This window comes from Corapipo altera, unplaced genomic scaffold (assembly GCF_003945725.1).
Source record: "Corapipo altera isolate COAL_440 unplaced genomic scaffold, ASM394572v1 104, whole genome shotgun sequence".
Lineage (NCBI taxonomy): Eukaryota > Metazoa > Chordata > Aves > Passeriformes > Pipridae > Corapipo > Corapipo altera.
The window spans coordinates 4,411,334-4,418,529 of record NW_020884920.1 but is presented as its reverse complement, the minus strand read 5'-3'; the positions used below and the strand labels follow the sequence as shown (position 1 = coordinate 4,418,529).

General features: G+C 45.8%; 1 long non-coding RNA gene across 1 annotated transcript; it reads right to left on the bottom strand.

Annotated features, from left to right (window-relative positions):
• Positions 1-2,066: 2,066 nt before the first annotated feature.
• On the bottom strand, positions 2,067-2,847 carry LOC113953378. The gene is made up of 3 exons (XR_003529862.1): positions 2,783-2,847; positions 2,500-2,555; positions 2,067-2,126 (listed from the first exon to the last, which is right to left on the bottom strand). It is a non-coding gene; the product is annotated as an uncharacterized LOC113953378 (long non-coding RNA).
• Between the last annotated feature and the right edge of the window lie 4,349 nt (positions 2,848-7,196).

Here is a 7,196-nt window from a genome sequence, read left to right as displayed (position 1 = left end):
ACCGCCTGCCCTAGAAAGCAAGCATCCTCCGTTCATGTTTGGGGAGCTCCTGGAGAGCAGAAGCTCTCCAAGAGCAAAGAATTATCTCTTCAGCATCATCTCTTCAGCATCCTGCAAGAACATGCCAGCAACATTTAATTTCCCCTCAAATCCGGTGGCAGGTCACAGCGATTGGCGGGTCTCGCATGTGTGTGACTGTGAGTCACCCAGTATTACTGATCTTCATATTAATCTATTGTTGTAAATGACTTGGAGCTGCCTACAGACAATCCTTCAGAGTACGGAACAAAGGAGAACCTGCACATCTGAAGAAAGCCTCCTCTGCATGGCAACTTATTGCCATCGTAACCAGCATAAACAAGAGCAATTAAGACAATTTCAGAGCATCACCTCCTCCCTCTGGGGTCTTAATGAGAGCACGCTCAGAAGGGGGCTGGGGCAGAAGCAGCAAGGGCTGGGAGTTAACTTGTGAGGGAAAAGAAGGGTAGGAAGAGTGTCAGATTCAGAGGATTGCTTACTCTACACCCCATAGCAAAGGGCAAGTGGGGGGAGAGATTCAATCAGCTCCGTGGGAGATAGAAAAGGCTCAGAGAAGCAGAGATTTGCTGCTGTATAACACTCACACCAGCTGTCAGGACCCTGCAGAAGAGTTTGGTGACATATCCAGGCAATCAAAAGAAGTCAGAATGGGTGAGAAAGAGACGGGCATCACTCAGAAGTATAACAGAGTGCTGAGCCATAGCTCTTGGTAGAATCAGGGTTGGATTAGACTGATGGCCTTCTAGGAGCAAAGTGTTAAGGAAGAAGCTCTTTGAAAGTTGATTATCTATCCCAGCAAATAAAGACAAGCCTCAACACAGTGCTGTTGGATTAGTGTATAGGTTGTTTGCACATGCTCTGTAAAGCTTTGCTATATGCTACTGATCTACGAGCATTCAGATGACTGAGAAGCTGTTTGTGGGTGGTTGTGCAGCGAGGAGAGATGGAAAACTGGGAAGCTCTCCTGTGAGAAAACTGCCAGGAGATGAGAGCTTACATATTAGAGGGACTGACCCGTACAAATACTCCGGGGAAGGAAGGGAGACAGCTCATATCAGCTCAATGATGGCACCTCTTCTTTCGGCAATCTGGCCCCTTGCAATGGAGAAGAAGTGGATGGGACTCCGGAGCAGAGCTTTTGTGAAGGTTTTCATAGGATTGAATACTGCAGGAACTATATGATTTCCAGTTGACTCTTCTCAGATTTAAGACAGAAGTCAGAAAGGAGGTTCCTGCATTTTCAGTGTATAAATAGCCTGATGGAAGCATACAGGAGCTCATTTTGGTATGTATGATGAACTCAGATAATTTTATTAAAAACCTATAGGAATTTATCCAGCTACTCCTGCAACAAGCTCACCAGCTTCTCTTTAATGTGTGTGCAATGACATCTACTCGTGCTTCAGGTGGATCACAAAACTCACCTGAGAGCCAAAATGGTTCTTTCCATTCTCTACAGAGACAATCTTTTCCTTTTAACTTGAAATTTGCTATCACAGATTTGATTGTCTGCTTAAAAAAAAAAAAAAAAAAGGAAGAAAAGTGGCACATTAACTTGCAGGGAGAAGAGAGGAGCTAAATCTGAGACCTCTTATCTGAATCTTCTTGATGCCTAAGTGCTGGATAATTGGAATTGCTGTCTTAGCCATAAAGGCTGTTTTGCTCAGATGTTCCTAACCTCATATAGTCTTCTCCTTTCTGCTCCTCTAGTGCAGACCCCTGGTTCTAGGATCTCAGGAGATATGTGAAATCTGACCTTGAATGGAGAGAGATCCCACAGAAACTTCCTAGAAGCCAGCGGGAGACGAGCGCTTTGCAAAATGAGAAACCCAATCTCTCTGGAGTCAAGAGCTGTTCAGAAGCAGCGTCACACAGCCAACCACACCATCCAACTTTCCCTTAGCTAAGACTTTTGATAACCATAGTGCAAACCCTCCCAGTCAAAGCATTTCCTATCATCAGGCAGATTTTTAAGAGGGAAACAGCGTGTGAAAGAGTCATGTTGTTAAGAGCAGGGCTGTCTACTCTGGTCCTTTTCTTGTGCTAATTATGTGTGCATAGGATGGGTGTGCAGAGCTTGAGTCCACCTGCAAAAACATAGATGAGTCTATAAAGAAGAATAACTATTAGTGGTTGCTGATATTCAAGAAAAGACAGCTTTCCCCATGGATATCTTGTTTTGGTACTGCCTGGAGGGCAAATAGTGAGGACTCAGCAATTCTGAACATCAGCTTACATATTTAGGAACCTCATGTCAAATGCCTTCTAATATATAGCAAAAAAAAAAAAAAAAAAGGCCATTTGACAGAGAAAAATAGGAAGATGTGAAAGCTGAATCTGTTCTCTGCCACTGACTCACCAAGGGACTTGGAGCGAGTCACCTTATTTCAAACACTCCCTTGTAAAATGAGGCCAGCAGCAAAGCAGGTGCAGCATTTTCTGTAGTGCTCAGGTCTGTACCTGCTGATGTGTGTTTTGGCTGGGTTGCACAGGAGTTTTCAGTTCAGAAGAACGGCCTGTAGAGAGACATCAGTGTTTGTTAATCCATGCTTTATAATGTTCTGACATCTGGAAGGGCAGAGCAGAATCATCATTGTTAGGATGATGACCGCTGTGCCCCTTATTAAGAGGAAATTAAAAATAGGAAGTGGTTATAATTATCATTTTGGACACCATTCCAGTGGCATCATTCTCAACGCAGTGCCAGGATTATAAAGTAATAGCAAAGGGAATGTCAATGTACAATTCCTTTTTTTCAGTGCACCACGACTGTAAGCCAGTAGGATCCCTGCTATCTCCTTCCCTGACATCCAGCCGTGCCTTTCCCAATATGGCTTGTTCCCACTTTCTGAGGTCCATTGTGACGTTAACAAAGGCAGCCCAGTGGTATTGTTACATCCAAATGATGGAAAGGGACAGAGAGAAAAAAAAACCCACAAAAAACAACAGAATCTCTAGAGATGAAAACAATCGGCTTGTACCGTTCCAGAGGGGAAGAGAAGAATTTCCCAGATAAAGATTTGTCACTGTCACTGTCTCCTGCTCTAAGGCAAAGTGCTGTTGCCCGTTCCAAGCTCACCGGTTTTGCTCTCCGCTCCACACAAGGAAGGGAGAACCCGCCTTTGGAAACTGCTAACCTTTTCCTGCACGGAAAACCAAACGAAAGCACTTTGTTTGGGAAAGGCTTGCGCTGGGATTCATAATAAGCCATCGTTGACGTGACAGACCTTGTTGTTGACTTGGAGCCAAATCTTGAGGTCCTTGCCTGAAGGATCAGCAGGATTTGACCCCAGGACTGTTATTAGCCTTGACATCACCAGCTCCTGACATGGGATAGTTTTCCAGTGAACTTGCTTGAGAATGTTTAGAAATGTCAAGTGGCCGAGCCACGAGGACACAAGAACGAGAAGGTATCAAATTCGCCCAATTGAACGGGAGAATTCCAGTCCTCCCCCTCGCTCTCGCTGGCGATGGCAGAGCTGCTGACAACGTATGTCAGGGGTATGCCACGTTATCAGACCCCCTCTCAGCCCCGGCGCCCTCTGTCAGCACAGTCCACGTGTGAGATCCCTGCTAAGCGAGAGCAACGGGATCCCTATGTAGGCTCAGAGACCCGCAAGAGAACTGTTTCAGGACTAATTATTGTGGTGGTGGACAGAGTTTGTATCAAAGCTTTCACACAGAGGATGGGATGCTGTGTGAGCTGGGCAGGAGCCTACAAGTTCTGTTTGTGATGTGGTAATATTTTTCCAAAGGATGTTATGTCACACTGAGAGCTTTGAGAGTGGTGAAGGAGAGGGGCAGAGGAGATTAAAGAAGCTGGAGAGCTGTAGGCACTGATGTAGCACTCATGAGGTGCAGCAATCCCCATACATTTATTTTTACTCCATAAAAAACAGAATTCTGTGCTGAACTCCAGCAGAGGAAGGGCTGTGTGTTAATTAAAACCTCTGGCAGAACTCTTTCTCCACACCGGGACCATCTACGGCACTCACTTCAATACTTGCAGAACAATTCAGCTCACCGTGGTTTAACCCAAACTTCTCAACAACCTTTGCCATTCTCCATTGTCTTCACTGCGTTCAGTGTTGCCAACTTTCCTTGGATACATCCACAGCACAGTAAATCTTACTCCTGTGCTCCTAGACTCAAATCGCCGTTCTGGTTGCTGACATTAGTCAAGGTCTAACAGGATCTACCATTCCATTCACGCCCCCGGAAGATTTGTACCACCCAGATGCCATTATCAAGTGAAATTCCCATTGTTTCACACAGCTAAAATCAGTTCCACTAACAAAAATGATAAGGTGTCAGAATCCGTATCGATCACATATATCCACCCATCTATCTTGCCATCACTCCGCAATTTCCGCAATCCTTGAGAGCACCACTTGTTAGTGTGCTGCAGGAACTCATCCAAAATGCTTTAATATCCCTAAATTAATCGTGGAGGATTCACCTTCCCTTCCATCAGGGAAAACAAAAGCTTGAAATTCAAGGGGAGGGCTGCAATGTACTCGGCTGATTGGCTGGAAGATGCCTTCTCACCCACACGTCCTGCTCAGTAACATTTCCAAATATTTTTGAGCAAGCTGAAAACAATCGTGTTGGAGGGGCAGGGGGGCTGCTAATACCATATCGGTTTCACATTCTTAGGAGAGTTCCCAGCCCACCAATCTGCCATCCTATATCAGGCAATGAGCCTTCAGCTGGAAACTTTACCCTGGCTCTACCTATTGTCCAATGTTTTCCTTCCTGCCAGATGATTGGAATCACACCAGTTGTTAATTTTACACCTGCTGTTTGTGAATATCCCTGGGTGACCTTTCCGACAACAGCTACCACGGGGGATTTTGCAGTGGAGGGATGCACATACATCCAGGCAGGAGCAGATAGAAAGGGAACAGGAAGGGGCTCCTGATGAATGATGAGGGATTAAAATAGCTCTTGCTGGGGCCATAGTGGGATATCGGGCAGCAGGAATGATGAAGCGGATGTTTAAAACGTAGTGAAGTGTCACTCTAAGCACAGAGGGCAAAGTAGTGTTAGCAGATCCCTTCCTCTCTTCATCTCTCTCCTTGTGCCCAGCTGGCTCAGCAATGCAACCCCAAGAGCTTCTTGCAAAGGAAGAATGTCTCCCTGAGATGCTGAAGCCAAGGTCTGGAAAGTCTGAAAACTCTTTTATTTGGGAATCTGAAAGGAGTATCTGCCCTACGGCCCCATTCATCACTTCTTACCTTGGTGTAACTGACCCTAATGCCATCTCTGGAAGGGATTAATCACTCCAAGAGGGATGTGCCAGTACAACGTGGACAGGAAAAGTCATTGGCTTCTCAGTCCTGAATTCTAGCTGGTCTGAGGAAGTCACAGGTGCTCAGATATCACTGTGACCAGCTTTAATACTCAGATTAGGTTAAACAGATCTAGCCCACATTAGAACTGCTGCATAAAGAGCACTCTGGTTATTAAAAATGATTTATGGGGCCAGAGATGGATCAGAGGAGAAACTGGCCACGGCCTGCAGCCACGTCACCTCGACATTTCCTACAGCAAGCTGGTACTTGGCTGTTGAAAGTGGAGTAGTATACAAATAGGCACAGAAGATGGCAAATTTTCCTCTGAGGGAATACTGAATATTGGATAAATAACACAGTGGTGGATGTCTGCTGAGTGGTAGCAGATGTTCAGGGACAGGCAAGCCTGACCCTTGTGGAGGAGAAATCACTGATGTGGATATCAACACAATTCTGTGTGTACAGTGCTCAGTCAGAGGCCTCCATCCTCCCTCGTACAGCAGTGATCAGTCTGCCAAGAAATCCCTCTCTCAGGGATCTCCACTCAGCATAATACACCCTTTCACTGGAGAATGGCTCTGGCTCAGGATCTGATTCCATTCAGAGATATTGGGGCAAATCTTGCCTCTGTCCTCTAACCTGGCCAAGCACAACTCAAATGGAAAAAGCCTTCTCAGATCTGAACCCCAGGTCCAAACCAAGCTGCCCCCAACCCCTGTAATTTTCCACTACAGGATGAGGGCACCCCATGCTGTTATAGAGCCCATCTTGCAAGTGAGGCTTTCACCACATCTAAGCTAATGAGTATCCCACTGCACCTTGTGTAGAATGAGAACTCTGAGGGTTGGCCACTTCCCAAATTTGAAGAAAAATGTTCTGACAATCTAAACTCCTGCTGTAGTTTGAACCCCAGATGAAATTGCTCACAGCTTCTCCCAATCAAGTGTGGAAGACACGACCATTTCTGCAGAAAGCCTGTCTACAAACCCCAGGGGAATAATCCCAACATGCCTCTCAAAAAAACAGGATGTCCTTGATGCATCATTTTCCTGTGGTGTTCTTGCGAGTCCTTCTTCCGAGACTTTCATGCCACCAAGCCACCAGTTTCTAAATGCTCTTGGCCAAGAACTCACTCAAATGTATGGACAGCTGCAAACAGCATGATGTGCCTTGGGCAGCACTGGAAGGGGTCTGTGTGTCACGCATCTCCAAACTCCTGGAAACCAGGGGAACAATAGTTGTTGCTGTTATCCCTCAGCTAAGTGAAACCCACGGTTGAAGATCGGGAATGGCTTCTGATGAGCTTCTCTCTGCAGCCTCATCAGCACGCTAATGGCCATCTGCATCTCTGGATTCAGTTCTGTCCTTGGCCAACCCAGTTTAGAAAAGGTTGTTTTTCTTGGGCTGGTTTTGTTTACAGCCGCTTGACCGAGGCAGAGAGTTCACCAGCAGCTGAATGCAACCCAGGCTCTCCCAAGTGTACGTTCTCCAGTGAAACATCTGGTTACAAGGCAAGGTCAAACAGGCCTGAAATGGGAGAGGGCCACAGATTCTCTCCGCTGAGATGCAGCCAGCTGGGAAAGGAACAGGCTTTTCTGGGTATGTTTGAGCATTTGGCTGGGAAAAGGAGAAAGAAGAAGAAAGAAACAGATACTGCAGAAAAATCCAGGGATCAAGAGTCTGGTAATTTTATTGGTTAAAAATCAAGACCACCCTAGTTGCCACATGAATTGCTGTCTTATTTAGCAGGAATTGCAATTGTTCCCAAACAGACTGAAGGTCTCTTCAAATCCTTCATTTATACATATTTACCAGGGTATATATATGAATTCCTCAATTTTCCACTATCCCGGGATTACCTCA